Below are 18,854 nucleotides of genomic sequence, written 5' to 3'. Positions count from 1 at the left end.
GATTAACCCGAAAGGTTTTAGGCTTCAGCAGTGAATTGCCTTTTTACCCTCCTCTAGAGAAACTTACAGTATTTTTTAAAAAATATTATTTTCATATAGTTGTTCACAGTAATTGATTATATTCAATATTTCAACACCAATCTTACCACATTACATCTTCCTACCACCATTATTTTGAATTTTCCCACCACCACCAAAGACTGCCCCAAAGGCAGATGCAAAATAATTTATTTTGTGTTGCTTATTATGAATAATTGACTGAAAATGATCCATAAAGTTTTCCTTAGAGAAAAATGTGTGAAAATTGTTGTATCTCATCTTGGAGCCATTAAGCCCCAGTATTAGAGAGATCACTAACATGCTGTTACAGTTTGAGTCTTATGTGCTGATAGATAGATAGATAGATAGATAGATAGATAGATAGATAGATATAGATATAGACATGTGTGTACATATACACCCACACGTATGTGTGTATGTTTTTAAACATGTTTGTTTGTCTTCTACCTTATGTCCCATCAAATGTGGTGTGCTACTCTTGCTATAACAGTGACTGCACACTCCTGGAATTCTAAAATTTTACATAGGGTGCTAGAACTGGAGTTAAATTTTTTAACTGGATTGTGATTTGGGTGTTTGGAGGCATCTCTGCAGCATGTTGTTCTTTTCCAAGATTACAGTATTCTTGCAAGCACGCCTAATCCCCTGAGTTTATCTTTAACCTTTTACTTTGTGCTTTAAAATTCCCCCAAGTCATGCTTGGTTATTTAGGTGAATCTGGACTTTGTAGTTGTAGTGAATTTTTGTAGTGCTTTTCTACTTCCCCTATAGCCTTTAATATTTTACTATAGAGCAGTGTTCTGTGCTTAAGCACAGAAAGACCAGTAATGCTATGCTCCTAATATTTGAGGGCTGATGAACTCTGAAATTTCAGTAGGGTGTTTGCCTTGCACGTGGCTGGCCCGGCCGAACCGGGTTCGATTCCTCTGCCCCTCTCAGAGAGCCGGTCAAGCTACTGAGAGTATCTCGCCCACACAGCAAAGCCTGGCAAGCTACCCGTGACGTACTCAATATGCCAAACACGGTAAGAACAAGTCTCACAATGGAGACGTTACTGGGCCCGCTCGAGCAAATCAATGAACAACAGGAGGACAGTGCTACAGTGCAGTGCTAGGCATCTGTCATAATTACTTGACTCAGACTATGGTTGCTGTAGTTACTAACACCCCACAAGGGGCATCCCATGATGGGACTAGGATGGACCCGGGATGAGTGCCAAAGCTACCTTGACATCGAAATAGGACAATCTAGAGAGCATAAAAGCACAGTCTTGGTGCAAGCTGTTATGACTGAAGAGACAGAACACCCCATGGGGAAGGACGAGCTGACCTGGCCTGTGGACTTAGCCTGGGATTTATGGTAAAGGCTTGCTTGCCCTTGGAGACCAGAGAACTAAGTTTTGGAATCTATACCTCTTATTGTGTTTATCTAAATAACTTCAAATATTAATAAGAAGTAAATTTAATTGTTTAAGGGAAAAACAATACACATGTCCCTGGGAGACAGTGTCTCCTTGACTTCATCTCCACAAGAAAATTGCCTCCGCCAAAATGCTTTACCTCTGTAAATGATCAATCACACCAACAAAGTCCTATTTCTCGAACCCACATCAGATGCTTTATAAGTATACGAGCAATTCTGTATTAAAATGCTATTTGACCATCAGTCTGTGGTCTCCGTTCTCTGTTTCTCTGCTGGGGAGGCCAAGGAGGCAGCTCTCAGCACTGAAAGCACATTTCACACCCCTTTTGAACTTTTGAACCCACACTCACCCCTCACCCACGTCCAATTCACCTCTGCCTCCATGGAGTGTTTCTATATTTTGCTCTTCAGCTTCAGCCAAATGCCTGTGAGGAACTTTCTTGAGGGCCACTGGGGTGAAGAAAATAAAGGCAAGGTAAAGGGTTTTTCCGTTGAATTAATAGAATCTTCACAATCTTCTGTGCCCCAATACCCTCTATTTTGCAAACATGCTTATAGTTAGAAACTGGCTTTTTAAAATATCTGGCTGAGCAAAATAAAAAAATTATCTTTGTAAAATTTTGAATCTAAAGTTAAAAAAGCAAAAGATTTTTACTGGAACCATAAACATACAGTATAGCAGTTAAGGTCATCACTTCAGGCATCTCTGGTTACAGCCCTGCCCGCCACTCTACTGCCAGTACTCAGAGTCAGAGAAGCCCCCAAGCGTTGGCCCTATCACTCAACCTAGAATTACCCTGAGAAGCTTCCACACCCCAAGCAGTGTTCAGGAGGAAATTAATTAATTAATTAATTAAACCCCCAAAACACCTTTTTCTGAGAAATCAAAAAGTCTAAGAATTTGAGCTTTACATTATCATCGAAAGAAAAGAAGATTGATTTCTTTTAATTAAAAGACAGTAACATCAAAATTAGTGTTGAATATCTCTGCTTTCTAAGCCATTACCAATGTTGGAAATTATGTTTAAAAGCTTAGAGTTTGAAAGCGTTTTATAATTCATAGGAGCTGTGAATTATTAATGAAGAATCACATAAATCAGAATGAGTTTTGGACTAGTTCATTGATAATGTTTATGTTTCTTGCATTCTTTATGATTGTCTAGTTTCAATCCTTTGTGCTGGCGAAGGAACACGACACAGGCCTTTCCCTGTATCATATAAAAGTAATTTACAGGAACTCTCTCGGAGATATTCTTGCATTTGCTCCATTTTATGAAAAAGGAATCTGAGAGCTTGGAGAAGTTGAGGAAATATAAAATAATTAAAGTTTACTTCCAGTGCGACTGTAATAACAGCCATAATAAAATAGTTTTCCCCAACTTTCTCATACCCATATTTCTGCAATACAACTACTAACCACAAGAGGGAAGTATAGACTCGAATTTTTAGAGGTGTTTTTTTTTTTTTGGTTGTTTTTAAAAATATTGCCAATTTTGCCCATTCTCAAATTGGTCATAATACCTCAAAGGGAAAGACATATGTCAATTTAAAAAAACTTTCTATCTTCTACTAATGTTTGAATTTTGTTGGAGCGAAGAGCCAAGAAAGAAAAAAGTGAAAAGATGAAACTGCACTCAAATGTGTTTTCTTATCTTAAAACACACATTGAATAATGAAGCAGTCATGGCTAGAAGGCACGCTTTCAATGAGAGAAAAAAAAATGATTCTGATATTTTCAGAAAGGTATGGAAAATTCATCGTGAGATTCATAGTTATTCTATGTTTGTTTGGGGCTGCACTGAGCAGTCCTGGCTCTGTGCTCAGCCATCACTCCCGACAGTGCTCAGGAGACTATATTTGGTGCCAGGGATCCAACCCTAATCCACTCTGTGCAAGGAAAGCGTCCTACATGCTGTACCACTGCTCCAGCCTTACATAGTTAGACCTAAAAACAATGCCTAGTTTGAATCATGATCACGATCATGATCATCCTGCTGTTCATCGATTGCCTTGAGCAGGCCCCAGTAACGTCTCCTTCGTCCTAGCCCTGAGATTTAAAGTGCCATATTCAAGGCTCTTTCAGGGTTAGGAGAATGAGACCCATCATTGTTACTGGTATTTGGCATATTGGGTACGCCACGGGGAGTTTGTCAGACTCTGCCATGTGGGCAGGTTACATTCGGTAGCCTGCCAGGTTGCCCAAAGTAAGAATGAGATAATAAGATGTCGCACAGCCAAGAATGCGGCCACACGCTTCTGGGAGCTGGGTTTTATAGTCTTTGGGTCTTGGCCATTGATGGGATTACACTGCGCCAGGAGGGTCAGTTGGTGGGTGTGACCCCTGCCTACTGGAAGATGGAGGATCTGGGTGGAGGATGCTCAGACCCGATCCGAGCAGGCTTGGAGATCTCAGCCTCAGTACCCGCATGCCTTTGTTCCTTTGCAGGTACCTTCATGCGTGTGGAGAATGGTCTCAGCATGGTTGTGGCTGGTTCTGTGGCTGGGGGCTAGGGAGAGTATAGTGGGTAGGGTGCTCACCTCGCACACAGCCGACCCTGGGATTCAGTCCCTGGCATCCCATATGATCCCCAGAGAACCACCAGGAATAATCCCTGAGAGCAGAGCCAGGACTAACCCTTGAGCATTGCTGGGTATGCCCCTACTCCCCAACTCCCCAACCAAAAAAGAAAGGGGCTCGTGTAGGAGGGAACCTGGGGACACTGGTGGACGGAAGTTGATACTGGTGGTGGGATTGGTGTTAGAACGTTGTATGTCAAAAACCTCAATTACCAAAACTTTGTAAATCATGCTTCAAAATATTTTTTAAAATAAATTCCTGTGCCCCTCTAGGAGAGTCAAGCAAGCTACCGAGAGTATCCTGCCTGCACGGTAAAGCCTGGCAAGCTACCCATGATGTATTTGATATGCCAAAAACTGTAACAACAACTCTCACAATGGAGACATTACTGGTGCCTGGTGGGCAAATCAATGAACAATAAGAGGACAGTGACAGTGACAGTGACAGTGATTTAAGTAGTGCGATGGTAGTACTTGCAAATTACTACAAGGATCTAAGAATGTAATGTAGTGGGGCACAGTTTACCCCTAATATTGATGTGAAAGTAAAACCCGGTTCACTTAATAAAGCCTTCTTGAATTTCCCAGAGGGGGGCAGAGATCACTTCCACAGGTTGCTTTCTTGAAAGCCACAGAGAAAAGTTTCCAAGGAACTAAACTGTGTTGAGCAGGAAGGCGGGCAGAATGGGTGTGTGTGAGTGCTATGATGAGAAGGTAGGGAGGTGTCCATAAGCAGGAAATCCGCCTTAGTATTATCATCATATGGAGACTTTGGAGGTTTCTCCTGCCTCTCTGAAAGACAAAGGCTGGTCTCCAAACTGCAACCTGCCATTTAACTGCAAATCTCCCATGTTTTCTGTCCCTCCTTCCCTGGCTTCCATTTCTCTCCAGATTTGCTCTCGTAGCATTGAGATTCCTGAGAGAGTGTTTTACTTCAGACTTTTGGAGGGAATTGAAGAGAAAACATAATGTTTTAAATTCAGATTTTCAAGGAAGCTCATAATTCCCATGCCTGCATTCAGGACCAGTGATGTAAACCATTTTAACTTGGAGGCAGGGTGGGTGTAGTGAGATTTGCTGCAACTTACACGTTGACCACTAGATGATGCCCTAATTGTCTCAGTTCAGGACTGGGAAACACGTGGAACTCACAAAGGACCTCCTACGCAATCATTTTTCAGAATGGATCTTGTGGGAAGTGCTGGAACTGAAAAACGCTCTCCAACTAGTGGAAACAGTGATTATGCAAGCAAATAATTCAGAGAGGAAATGTCCCTTGACACTTAAGATGACTTATTTTTTTAGTAGCTTCTTTCTTAAATCGAAGTGAAATTCACAATATAATAAGAATCATTTTAGAGTGAATAACTACTAATACATTAGTGTCATTTGCATTAACAATCTTACACAACCACCATTGGTATCTAGATCCAAAATACTTCCATCATTCCAAATTAATCCCCTGTCCATTAAGCAGTCTCTCCCTATTCTTCCTCATCTCATACTTGGCAATCAACCAATCTGCATTTTGTTCCAATGGAGTAATCTATTTTGAGCAGTTAAAGCTGAGTCAAAAAATGCCTTCTGTATCTGTCTTTCATTTAGCACCATATTTTCACGTTTCATGTCGTAGCGTATATCAGTGCTTCATCCCTTTATATGACTAAATATTCTATTGAATGTATGTACCACAACTTGTTTATTTATTCAGAAGCTCTTTGAGCTCTTTCCACAGCCAGGCTACTATGAGTAGTGCTGTTATAGACGTGCATGGATGGACCTTTTAGAATACCAGTTTTAAACTCTTGGAGTGGAATTGTTGGATCACATGGTAATCTGATATTTAACCTTTTGAGGCACTAGTGATCTCTTCCACAAGGGGTATACTATTTTCCATTTCTACCAGCAAAGTGGCTGAGTTTGAACTTTTTCCGCATCTTCAGAACATTTCTTTATTATTACAACCATGGAGGGTGCCAAGTCCCTCATTGTGGGCATTTATTTGCTTCTCCCTGATGAATGATGATATTAAGTATATTTCCCAGAAAAAGAAGACACTAAATGTCACTTGATTGCTTGATCACCTCTATATGGTTTGAGAAAATGAAGGTCTTTGTCCATTATTCATTTATTATTTATTTTTATTTTTTTGCTTTTTTGGTCACACCCAGCGATGCACAGAGGTTACTCCTGGATTTGTACTCAAGAACTACTCCTGGCGGTGCTCAGGGGACCATATGGGATGCCAGGAACTGAGTCTGGGTCAGCTGCATGCAAGGCAAATGCCCTACCCACTGTACTATCGCTCCAGCTCCTTTGTCTATTTTTTAAAAGAGCCTTATTTTCTCTTTTGTTATTTAGTTGTAAAACTCCTTTTTATATTCAGACCCTTATTAGAAATACAATTTGCAAGAATTTTATCCCATTCTGTAGGTTATCTTTTAATTTTCCTAATATTCTTTGGACTAGAGTGATAGCACAGCAGGTAGGGCATTTGCCTTGTGTGCAGCCAACCTGGGTTCGATTCCTCTGTCCCTCTCAGAGAGCCCGGCAAACTACAAGAGTATGCCACCCACACAGTCGAGCCTGGCAAGCTCCCAGTGGCATATTCGATATGCCAAAAACAGTAACAACAAGTCTTACAATGGAGACGTTACTGGTGGCCACTCGAGCAAATTGATGAACAACAGGATGACAGTGCTACAGTGCTAATATCTTTTTTTTTTTTTATTTTATTAGTGAAACACCATGAGGTACAGTTGTAGATTTACAAATTTTTGTGCTTGGATCTCGGTCATAGCACGATCAAATACCCATCCCTCCACCAGTGTCCACTTTCCACCACCAGGACAACATCCCTCCCCCCCCCCCCATCCCCTCATCCCCCCCTGCCACTGTGGCAGGGCACTCCCCCTTGTTCTCTCTCTCCTTCTGGGTGCTGTGATCAGCAAAAGAGGCATTGAGTGGTGAACATGTTCAGTCCAGTCTACTTTCAACCTGCATCTCCCCTCCTGGGAGGATCCTCCAAACACCCTCCACTTGGTGTTGCCCTTTCTATCTGAATTGTCCTTTCCCCTAGAATACCCGGCTGGCCTCTAAGTTATGGAGTAATTCTCCTGGTGCTGATCTCAGCTATTCTTGGGTATTAATCTCATATTTTGTTACTTTATATCCCCCAGATGAATGCAATCTTTCTATGTCTTTCCCTCTCTTTCTGGCTCATTTCACTTAGTGCTAATATCTTTTGATGAACAAACATTTTTAATTTTATTAGACCAAGTGCTATCTATTTTTTCTTTTGTTTCTAAGACTTAGAGGATTATATTTATTGACAAACCCAATGTCCTATATTTTCTTCTAAGCACTTAATGATTTTAATTCTTAGGTTATAGATGCATTTTGAATTAATTTTTTTTATATATGGTATGAGATAGGAGTCCAAGTTTTTGTATTTGGGTATCTAGTTGCTTCATTATCATCTGTTGAAAACATCCTTCTTTCCCCATTGAATGGTCTTGACACCTTTGCTGAAAATGAGTTAGTCTTAGTCATATGAGTCTCTATTAGCTTCACAGTTTAAGTCCTTTGGTCTATATGTATACCATAGGTCAGTAGAACATCGTTGTGATTAATGAAACTTAAAGTTAGCTTTGAGATTAAGACATGAGACTTATTAGCACTTTCTTCTTCTTAAACAAGATTCTTTTGGGTAATTGGGGTTTCTTGCAATTTCATCTGGATTTTAAGTCTCTTTCTGCATAAAAGGTCATTAGAATTTGAAATTGAGTCCTCAGAACTATCTGGGGCCACTCAACTCCTGGGGCCAGGCATAAGGATTAGGTCCTCTGACCCCAGTTAGCGGTCACAAACTTTCCTTTAATTATGGCGTAATAACCTTTGGTTAAGATCTAACAGTAACTACATGAATTGGTTTTTGTTTTCATTATTGCTAACCTTGAGGTTGAATACAAAGTAGATCATTTATGAGATACCTACTAGCTATGAAATTTTATGGTCTTGAGATTCTATGAAACTGATACTTCAAGTATCTAATTCCTAATTCCAAAAAAATGCCCAATCCCTAATCCTAGCTGTTTTGAAAACCTCTTCGTTGATGACATCATTGTTTTCCCTAATTCTCATAAGCTTCTATTCAGACACATAATCTCTTGTCCTGTCCCTGAGAACATGTTAAATGGTGGATCACCCATTGATAGCAGAAAGCTGTCTTTTCCTCCAGTTCATTTAAGCAAGTATTAATCATGTCTCATGTCTATAAATAACAATTCTAGAAATAACAGGGAGAAAATTAGGAAATTTTAAGGTCCTTTGCTCATGTTATTTTCTGCCCAGCTCATTTTTCTCATGGCAGCTCTTTTCTGATCTTTTCATTGGGTACTTCCTGTCTTTACTCCTGGGCTCTCTGGAGCGTGTCATTCTGTGAGCTAAAAGTCCCAGGAAAGGCTAGATCTATGCTGTTTTTAAATATTCAAATTACACTTTCAAAAATAATTTTGGTGAGGAGAGTAAAAAAAAAGTCTTATTATTCCATTGATAAATGTACTTAATAAAATGTATTTGATAACTACACTTGATAAATGTATTCAACTGAAAAATGTATTTGGCAAAATCTAACACTCTGATAAAAAGTAGTTAACAAACTGACTCTGGAGGAAATGTTCCACAGCATAGGAATAGCCCATATCCAACACAATAGATAACAGAGAAAAGATGAAAACTTTTCATTGATGGGGAAAAGGACAAAATGCCCACTCTTTCAATAGAAACTCTAGCTAGAGTAATTAGTCAAGAAAAAGAAATAAGTATACTTACTCAAATCAGATAGAAAAAAGTAAAATTGTTCTCTTTCTTAAAAATGCCATAATACTATCCTAAAAACCGTAGACTCCACCAAAACAAAAATAAAACAAAACTATTAAAGCTAACAAACAGTAATCTGGGAATAAATACACAAAACATATTGCTTCTATGATTTAGTAAGTTATCTTATAGAACAGCAGTAGGGCATTTGCCTTGCGTGCAGCCAGCCTGACAGAGCCGGGTTCTATTCCTCTGCCCCTCTCGGAGAGCCCGGCAAGCTACCAAGAGTATCTCACCCACACGGCAAAGCCTGGCCAGCTACCCATGACATATTCAATATGCCAAACACAGTAACAACAAGCCTCAGGATGGAGACGTTACTGGGCCTGCTCGAGCAAATCGATAAACAACGGAAAGGCCGTGACCGTGAAAGTGAAATTGAAAAAATGACTCTGGGGCCAGAATATACAGTGTATAGGGACATTGCCTTGCATGCAAACAACCTGGGCCTTCTCCCTGACGTCCCATATCTTTCCTTAGTTTTCCCGGAGCACACAAACAAAGTAAGTACCGAGTAACACTAGGTACGGCCCCAAAACACACACACACACACACACACACACACACACACACACAAAGATTTCATTTTATAATAGCATCTAAGCAAATAAATACTTGTGATTATTTTTACTTATGAATTTTTTAACCAAGATGGTAAAAGACTAATATTCTTAAAACTGTAAAATATTTAAAGGAAAAAAACACAAATAAATGGAAATATAAAATGTGCATATCCCCAATGCTATCTAAAAACTTGATGCATTCACTGAGAAAATTAAATTACATTTTTCATTAAAAATTTTTTAAAGACTAAAACTGACATTTACTGCCAAAATGCAAAACACTCCTTAAAAAAGATATGTGCACACCTATGTTTATTGCAGCACTCAGTACAATAGTCAGAGTATGGAAACAACGCAAATGCCCAAGAACAGATAAATGGATAGAGAAGAACAGATAAATGGATAGAGAAGCTGTGGCTTGGAATGGAATATTATGCAGCAATAAAAAATACACAATGGAATACTATGCAACAATAAGAAAAGATAGACTCTTGCAGTTCACTGAAATTTTGGTGAAAATGAAGGTATCATGTTGAGTGAAATTAGTCAGAGGGAGGACAAATATAGATGAACTCACTCATCTGTAATCTATACAGAAAACAAAACAAGGGGATGGGCAGTATCAAATGATGACAAACTCTTGGATCAGAAAACGCAGATTACCAAGCAGCACAGAAGGAGGTGGGGGAAAGAAGATGTCAACCAGAAATAACATAAGGACATTGGTGGGCAGTCACAGGTACTTTGTTGGTCATGGGGTGCAGTAAGTGTACACAGACACCATAATTGTTATTACTAGCGTAAACATGCTAATTTGATTACAATAATAAAAAATAAATATAAGAAATATAATCACAAAAGAGGAAAGAAATAATAAAGGAAGGAGGAAGGAAAAGGGAGGGAATGGATGGGAAGAAAAGGGAGAGGAGGGGAGGGGAGGGGTGGGGCGGGGAAAGGAAGGGAAGGGAAGGGAAGGGAAGGGAAGGGAAGGGAAGGGAAGGGAAGGGAAGGGAAGGGAAGGGAAGGGAAGGGAAGGGAGAGAAAGAGAGAGAGGAAGAGAGGAAGGAAGGAAGGAAGGAAGGAAGGAAGGAAGGAAGGAAGGAAGGAAGGAAGGGAGGGAAGGAAGGAGGGAAGGAAGGAGGGAGGGAAGGAGAAGAAAAGAAGGAAGGAAGGAAGGAAGGAAGGAAGGAAGGAAGGAAGGAAGGAGTGGTTTAGAGGTAAAGTGTTGCTTGGCATGCATGATGCCCGAATTATATCCCAGCTTCTCAAAAAATGAGAACGAGTCAAAGATGAACGAAGGAAGATGTATATACCTGTACATGTATATTGATACTGACTGTGAAGTATTATTCAATATTTTAAAAAGGGAAAGATTCTGTTATTTGTGACAACGGATATGAACCCTAGGTGGCAGTATGCTGAATAAAACAAGTCAGAGTAAGAAAAACACTGCATGGTATCTTATAGGTAAAAGTTAAAAACAACCCCCTCCCTCCCTCAAAACATAAATAAATAAAGTGCTCAAAGAAACAGGGAGCAGAAATGTGGTTACCAGAGGCTAAGGATACTGAGTAGAAATTGGTAAAAAAAATATATAAACTTTTCAAGTTACACAGTTATTAAGGTCTAAGGATCTAATATATAATAATCTGGCTACATTGGCAACACTTGATCACTTCACTGGACTTCCCGTTAATCGATTTGTTACTCGAGCGGGCGCCAGTAATGTCTCTATTTGTCCCTGTCGCTTGCTAGTGTAGCCCAATGGCGTCTGTTCATTCTAGGAACAAAAAGAGCCTCAAACCGATGGTTCATGATCTTGATGAAGAAGTCTGACCATCTGGTAGGTGGGCGGCCACGTGGTCTTTTGACGTCCTGTGGAATCCAGTCGATAACGGCTCTAGAAAATATTTTCTAAGAAAATAAAGCTTGAATGTTCTCATCAAAGAAAGGGGAGAAATACATTCTTAAAAATTAAACCAGTTGTTACTGGGTAAGAAGTGTCTTTCCCAGTGTTGTTTATTGAGCACTGCCAGCTAAACAGATAGCCCTGGTTTTATTCTCTTCCATCCTATTTTAAGCACTCAGACTGGACGTAACTATGGGGCACATATACTGTTCCAAGTTAAGTCTCAAGGATAAAAGGGCCTTGTAGATGAGTACCATATTTCCACCAGGTTCCTTCTGTACCTGGGGACCCACCTTGGGAGGGTAATAAGAGAGGGATGGCCAAGGATTTAGATTCTAAGCTAGAGTGGATCAGGTTTAAATTCTGTCTCTCTCCCCATTCCCTTGGCAAGTTACAGAAACGTGGTGAACCTAGCTGTAAACGAAGAGCCTCACAGACCTACTAATCGTCAAATGATGCTTCATTTCACTTAATTTTATTCACAGTGCTGGAGATTAAACCTTGGGCTTCATATGCTCTGCCACAGAGCTACAACCCCTTTTTGTCCCATGGTCTAATGAGAGATTTAAAGGGATGGGAACTCACTCTTCTACCGACTATAAGGCATATACTGCAAGTCTTAGCACACTGACAATATTCATTTGCCTCTTCCCATATTAAGGCTTTTGTCCTTCATTGAGCTCATTCAGTATGTTTTTTTGGGCTGTCTGAAGAATCCCAAGAACCACTGGATGACATGCAGAGAAGATGGGCTGTACCCACAACAGAAATTAGTACAACCTGTCAAGCCATAGTGATAAACTAATGTCCTGGTCATCCGTGATGACTGTATCTCAGGTGTCTCCCACAACAGACTTTCCCAAATCATTATTGTCTTATAACAGGAAAAATTTTAGACCTCAGAGTAGGGATACAGGTAGCCCCCACTTCATAAAAGTTCCGTTCACTCTACTTGATCGTTAACAAATGTCTTGCATCAGTACCTATTTTCACTGTGCTCAAAGACAATTCAAAGAAACTTTTGGAAGTTATAAGGGAAGGTGGTAACAATGTGCGGGCTGGTTTTACAATGTCCTCAAGGCTGCCAGCATCCTGGACAGCCAGAATGACCTGCAAAGCAGCTTTTAAAAACTGCACTCTACAGGCTGTATTTTTATTACATCAGTACTATTCTGAAAAGTGTTATTCTAGGTTATGTTTGTTATTTGATATGATATGACAGGTTATTTGGGGAGGGGTCTGGGAATGCTCAAAAATGCTTGAGAATGAATAGCACTCACAGCCTTGCTTCACTTGAAGAGCACTCACAGTAGCAGAGAAAACCCATAACTATTCTGTAATAAGATGATCACAGATCACAGATCATCCTGTTATTCGTCAATTGCCTCGAGCAGGCCCCAGTAACGTCTCCTTCATCCTAGCCCTGAGATTATATTCAAGGCTCTTTAGGAGAATGAGACCCATCATTGTTACTGGTATTTGGCATATTGGGTACGCCATGGGGAGTTTGCCAGACTCTGCCGTGTGGGCAGGCTACACTTGGTAGACTGCCAGTTTGTCAAAGTAGGAATGAGATGTCATAATAAGATGTCCGGTTCCAGGAGCTGGTTTTTATAGTCTCTGAGTCTTGACCGCTGATGGGATTACATGGCGCCAGGGGGCCAGGTGGTGGGTGTGACCCCCGCCTACTGGAATTTGGAGGATCTGGGTGGAGGATGCTCGACTCCAATCAGAGTAGGCTTGGAGATCTAGGCCCCGGAACCCACGTGGCTTTGTCCCTCTGCCGGTACCTTCAGGTGTGCGGAGAGTGGTCTCAGCATGGTGGTGGCTGGTCCTGGAGGTCTTCGGCTGCCGTAGCCCTGGTCGGGGCGGGGAGGAAAGCTCAACCCGCTCCCCTCCAAGGGGCCCTGGCGAGGAATAGCCAGGCGCGGGGGCAGGAGACTGCAATAAGATGAGAGTATGAAATATTTATTGAGGACATGCTTTGCACCAGACAACAGAGATAATTTCACAGAGCTACCGAATGGAAAGTTATGGTCCTTGTTCTGAAACATTTACAGTCCAATGAGAGGAGAAAGGTGAGTGCATGCAACAGAGATAGAAGCGCTGTTTCCAAGCTCTGTGTCTCTGGGTCAAAAAACCCTTGTTTCTCTTTTAGTTTTCAATTGTTCAATGAAGGTGTACCTCCTTTGAGACTGAAACAAAATCAAATTTGTTTGGAATCTTATTAGACAAATAGACAGAAGAGCTCCTAAATGAATGAATTCTAAATTCTAGAGTTCCAAACTAGCTCTGTTAACCTCTGTGATAAATGATGACTCATGAGGACTTTAGGTTCACAGTCTGACCCCATGCAGACATTGTTTAAGTCTTCCTGTCATTCATTACCCATGTCAAATCTCCATCAACCAGTCAATTCGATTCTAGCAGTTTGAATCCAGTCTTAGTATTACCACCACCATGCTGAGCCTGGATCCTCAGTCTCTCTTGCTTGCTCTGCAACCACAAGCCAGAGTGCTTTCTAAGAGTACAGAGACAGATGAATCACATCTTAAGATGTGACGCAATCTTAACGGTCTAATTTAAAACCACCAACAGAATATTTTGAGAAGTCACGGAAAAGGGTCAAAAGTGCTATCAGAAAGCAATGAGAAAATATCCTACCTAAAGGAGGAAATAAAATATCAGATTTCTAAAACTACTGACCACACTTTGACATTTCTCAGACTTCTTGATGTCTAGAGAAAATTAGTTTTGGTTTATACTCCATAATTTTTGCTAAGGAGTTCTTTTCCTTGTAATTATATGTTTTTCTACCTTTCTTATTCTGAAGAAAAATAAATGCAAACAAAACAGTATGTTTAAAGGTCTTACATATTTTGTCATTTTTAATACTAATGAAAAACCTCTTTTAGAATGAAATACCATATTGTCATGTTTATTTGATTACTATACAGAAGGATTTTATACTTTGCAAAACACAGTCTGTAATAAAAATGAGTCTGTGGTCGTCTATAATTGACAAGAAACTCTCATGACCATAACATGGTTGTATATGGTGATCCCAAGACAACTGAGGAGTTAGCTACAGTTCATCCAGAACATTTGACCTTTTGTCTTTCTGCTCAGGCTTCCAGCCTCTGCAACAGTAATGCATAAACTCCAGGAGGCATGAGGAAGATCCCTGAAAAACAGCACATTTAAAAAAATGTCAGACCTCTTGTAGCTCAGGCAGTTTCTTTTAGGGAGAAATCTAAGTCAGAAAAGCAAGCGACTGCCGTGGCCCACCCAACAAGCTGGGTTCTCACAGCACTCCGCTTGCCCCCCAGGCCGATGCTGAGTGCTAGGCTGGTGTATACCAGGAGCAGCTGCAGCAAATAGCTGTCAACAAGCCAAATTCTTCTGCACTGGTTTCTTCAGATAAGGGGGGCTCAGTGCCAAGGGGAATCTCAGAGTCTGTAAATTCTAATCCTGGAAAGTTCTGGGCAGAGGGTCTTAAATTTCTCTCCAGAGCAGAGGTACTGGGCTAGATTATGCGGTGTTTGGGTGGGGCAGAGAAAAAAAAACCAAGTGCAATTCCAGGTGACCCTGAGGAAAGCTGAATCAGCCTCACAGGTAAAGGCTCAGACTTTGCAGACTGAAAGAGTGGGATTCTGGTGGTTATGGGATATGTTCCTGAACTTTCTGGAAGCAGATGTGCAGATCCTTTCAGACTGGGCCTATGCAGATCTTGATACACTAATATTGTTTAACCACTTGCTCTGTAGCAGGTACTGTGCTAAATGTTCATATTTCTTCTTGCTTTTCACCTTCACAACAGTGCCAACTGAAAAATACTATTGTGTCTTCATTCCTTAAATGAGCAAACAGAAGGCTCAGTATTTCGAAGTCATTTATAAGACACAGTGAACTGTGCTAGACCAGATTTTCTTCGACTTTTACTTTGTGACCTCTTTTTCATCTGAAAAATGTTTATGTAACACCAGGTCACATAGAGGGGTATTAATCAGGTATAGAAAACAAACAACTGGGGCCAGAGAGATAGTAAAGCCCATAGGGCACTTGATTCACAAGTGGCTGACCCTAATCCTTGGCCCCAAATATGCTCCTCCAAGCCTTGCCAGGTATATTTCTGAGCACAGAATCAGGAGTAAGCATTCAGAACTGTTGGTTGTGTTCCCCACACCCTCCTGCCCCAAAAAGATGGAGAGGCAGGAAATCAAACAATTACTGATGAAAAAGTCACTGTCACTCTCCTCCCGTTATTCATCGATTTTGCTCGAGCAGGTCAAGTGAGATTTGTTACTGTGTTTGGCATATCGAATACGTCATGGGTAGCTTGCCAGGCTTTGCCGTGCGGGCGAGATACTCTCGGTAGCCTGATGGGCTCTCCGAGAGGGGCGGAGGAATTGAACTCGGGTCAGCCATGTTGGCTACGTGCAAGGCAAACACCCTACCTGCTGTGCTATCGCTCCAGCCCACTGATAAAAAAGAACGAGTACATTTCTCTCAAAATAAGTTTTCTAGATTTTTCTGTGACCTTTACCAGTAGGCGATGGGGCCCCTTATAATTTGTCACCCTCAGGCTAAGATACAGGTCTGGGCATTAATCCCAGTTACTGGAATAATATTAGAAGGTTTCATTACTTCACAAGTGTCTAGGTAAACACTTTTGCCTGGCCAGCTCTCTACCAATATCTGCCTCATTTGTCAGTTCTGTAAGAAGCTCTCAATGACTGTCCAAATCTAGCTTCTGTAAGAAGCTCTCAATGACTGTCCTTCCTCTTAGAGTACCATCTCTTTTTGTCACTGCATCGGCATTGAGTATTTCAATCATCAATCCTTGAGCTATTTGCTCCTTCATAGCCTCGCACAAGGCAAGGCTCTTCTCTCATCCTTTCCTTTCTGTCCAACACTGTCCTTCCTCATAGCTGATCCACGAGTAGTTCTTGAATTTTTTGAATAAACGGTCAATGTGAAAAAGGTACTTGACATTATGCTTTGGTTACTGATAGCTGAGTAACAAACTGCCCCAGATTTCATAGCTTGAAACAACAACTGCATTATCATCTCTGATGACTCTGTGGTTAAGAATTCTGGCAGGGTCCCTCTGGGATGACTCACCTCTCTTCTCCACCCTCAGTAGTGCCTCTCTCCACTAAGATGCCTCTGCAGCTGGCTAGATTGACTCTGCTGGGACCATGTGTCTGGGCCTCATTGTGCCCTGTCAGCTGATTCTGAATGGCCTGTTCATTGGCCATTTGTAGTCCTGAGGTACAGTCTCAAGCCTTCGCTCACAGGTGGCTTGAGTCTTCTCAAGAACATGTTGGGTTTATTCTCATGAAACTTCAGGAACCGAAGTAGGATCTGAAGGTTCAGGTCTAGGACCATCAGAGGTTGCGTTTGCCATTAAAGCAATTCGCTGACTCAGTCCCACACAGTGACTAGGTAAAGGAAACTGTGGCTCATGTGGACTATCTTGGTCACTGGGGCTCCCAGAGTTTAATAGAGCCAACTCTATCTCAGCCTACAACTCCAAAGAAATGGCATTTTTCAGTGGAAAATTATTCCAGACAGCTCAGCCTATTCCGTCCTCAGTTTGAGAAAAACCTTTTTATTACAGCACAGGAATGTTAGGGATGATCTGAGCATTTTGTGCAAGCAAACAGCCAAGAGTCCAGTCCCCAGTTAGAAAAGAGTTGAAATGTTCTACTTGGAATATCACATATAGTCTATGCTTAACAAAGCTCTCTGTAGAGAAATGCCAGATAACTGTGGTCTTACTCCCTTTAAGTGTCTTTCATTTCTCTGTGCGTTTCTAATTTATTTGTGTTGTCCCCTCTGGCTCTCAAGGCCTTGGCATCTACCTCTTGAATTACTTCCCTTGGCAATTTGGATATTCTTAATATTGGAGCTTGCCTGATGAGTTTCTGTTCTTATTTGATAACTTCCTGCCCACTCCCTTGGTCTTGGAACAGTTTCCGTAGGATCATCCAAATACCTTGGATTTGATATCCCCATGCTTTTTGTAATTTATTGGAAATATTTCCTTGCTTTTGGATGCTTGCTTCTACTTCATTTGAAAATTTTTAGAGTTCAGACCGGAAAGATAGTTACAGCTGATAGGGCACTTGTCTTGCACTTGTCTATCCCTGGCATCCCATAAGATCCCTTGAGCCCTGCCTGGAGTAATTTCTGAGAACAAAGCTATTAGTAATCCATGAACATTGCTGGGTGTGGACCAAAAAGAAAACAAGCAAAAAATTCTCAGGGTTTTAGTTGTTTGTTTGTTTGTTTGTTTTTGCTTTATGTCCTTCTCAAAATGATAAATATACTTAGTTACTCCAGTTATGGACCCTATATAAGCTAATCAGTAGTTAGCAAGAACAAATTGGTCACTTAACAAACCAATCAACAGATAACTATTGAGAGATAATGGAAGCTGTTCCCACATTTCTTTAAGTAAGTTTATTTCTTTAAAGGATGTAATCTATGATGTTAACAACACATGATTCACAGAATATTATGATATGGGAGAAAAAAATGGCACGTGATGACCTTAAGGTTTGGTTTTTAGAAACAGAGTTATACCTTGTTTTCAGATGTTCATTGGCCATTTGTAGTTTTGATATATCTTGATAACAATAAAAATCTTTCAAATAGTAACATGAAATACCAACATTCAAAAGCAGAAATCCAGCAGTAAGGGCTGCTAGAAGCCTGAGAAAATGTGAGGAAGGAGCTTGCCACTGACTCTCGTGACTTGAAAGAGAAGGGCACATGGCCCAATGCACCCATGACCCCACTAGATACCTAGATTCCCAAGGAAAGAGGTCAGGACTATGGCCAGACTATTTCCCAGGTCAGAGAGCCTGGTTCAACTCCTGGCTTCACTTAATCTGCTGTTGCTGTGGGCCTGTGACAAATAGTTTTCACTATGTAGAAGAAAACCTCTTTAGTCCCAATTTATTTAGAGTTTTGAGCACCACCTTTCCATTCATCTAAAAGCCAAGTCCACTGAATCCATATTAAGGAGAACATAAGCAGAAACCTTCATGACACTGATTCTAGATACACTTTCAATGACTCTATGCAACACACCAAACAAAAATAAAGATAAACTGGACGATAGCAAATTAAGAAGCTTCTGCAGCACAAAAGAAATCATGACTAGAATAAAAAGATAAACCTACACACTTGGAAGAAGGTATTTTTCCACCTCTCATACGATACAGGGTTAATATCCAAGATACATATAAAGCACTTTCAAAACTCAACAACAACTCACCAAGATAAAGAAACAAAAGTCAAGAAGAAGGGGAGTTAGAGCAATAGTTTTGTGGGTAGGGCACTTACCTTGCAAGCATCCGACCCCGGTTCAATCCCTAGCACCCAATATGGTCCTCCAAGACCTGAGAGAACCATCTTTCTCAGAAACAAGA

This window comes from Sorex fumeus, unplaced genomic scaffold (assembly GCF_029834395.1).
Source record: "Sorex fumeus unplaced genomic scaffold, SorFum_2.1 ptg000002l, whole genome shotgun sequence".
In the NCBI taxonomy this organism is placed as follows: domain Eukaryota; kingdom Metazoa; phylum Chordata; class Mammalia; order Eulipotyphla; family Soricidae; genus Sorex; species Sorex fumeus.
Note: the sequence above shows the minus strand (reverse complement) of the source record.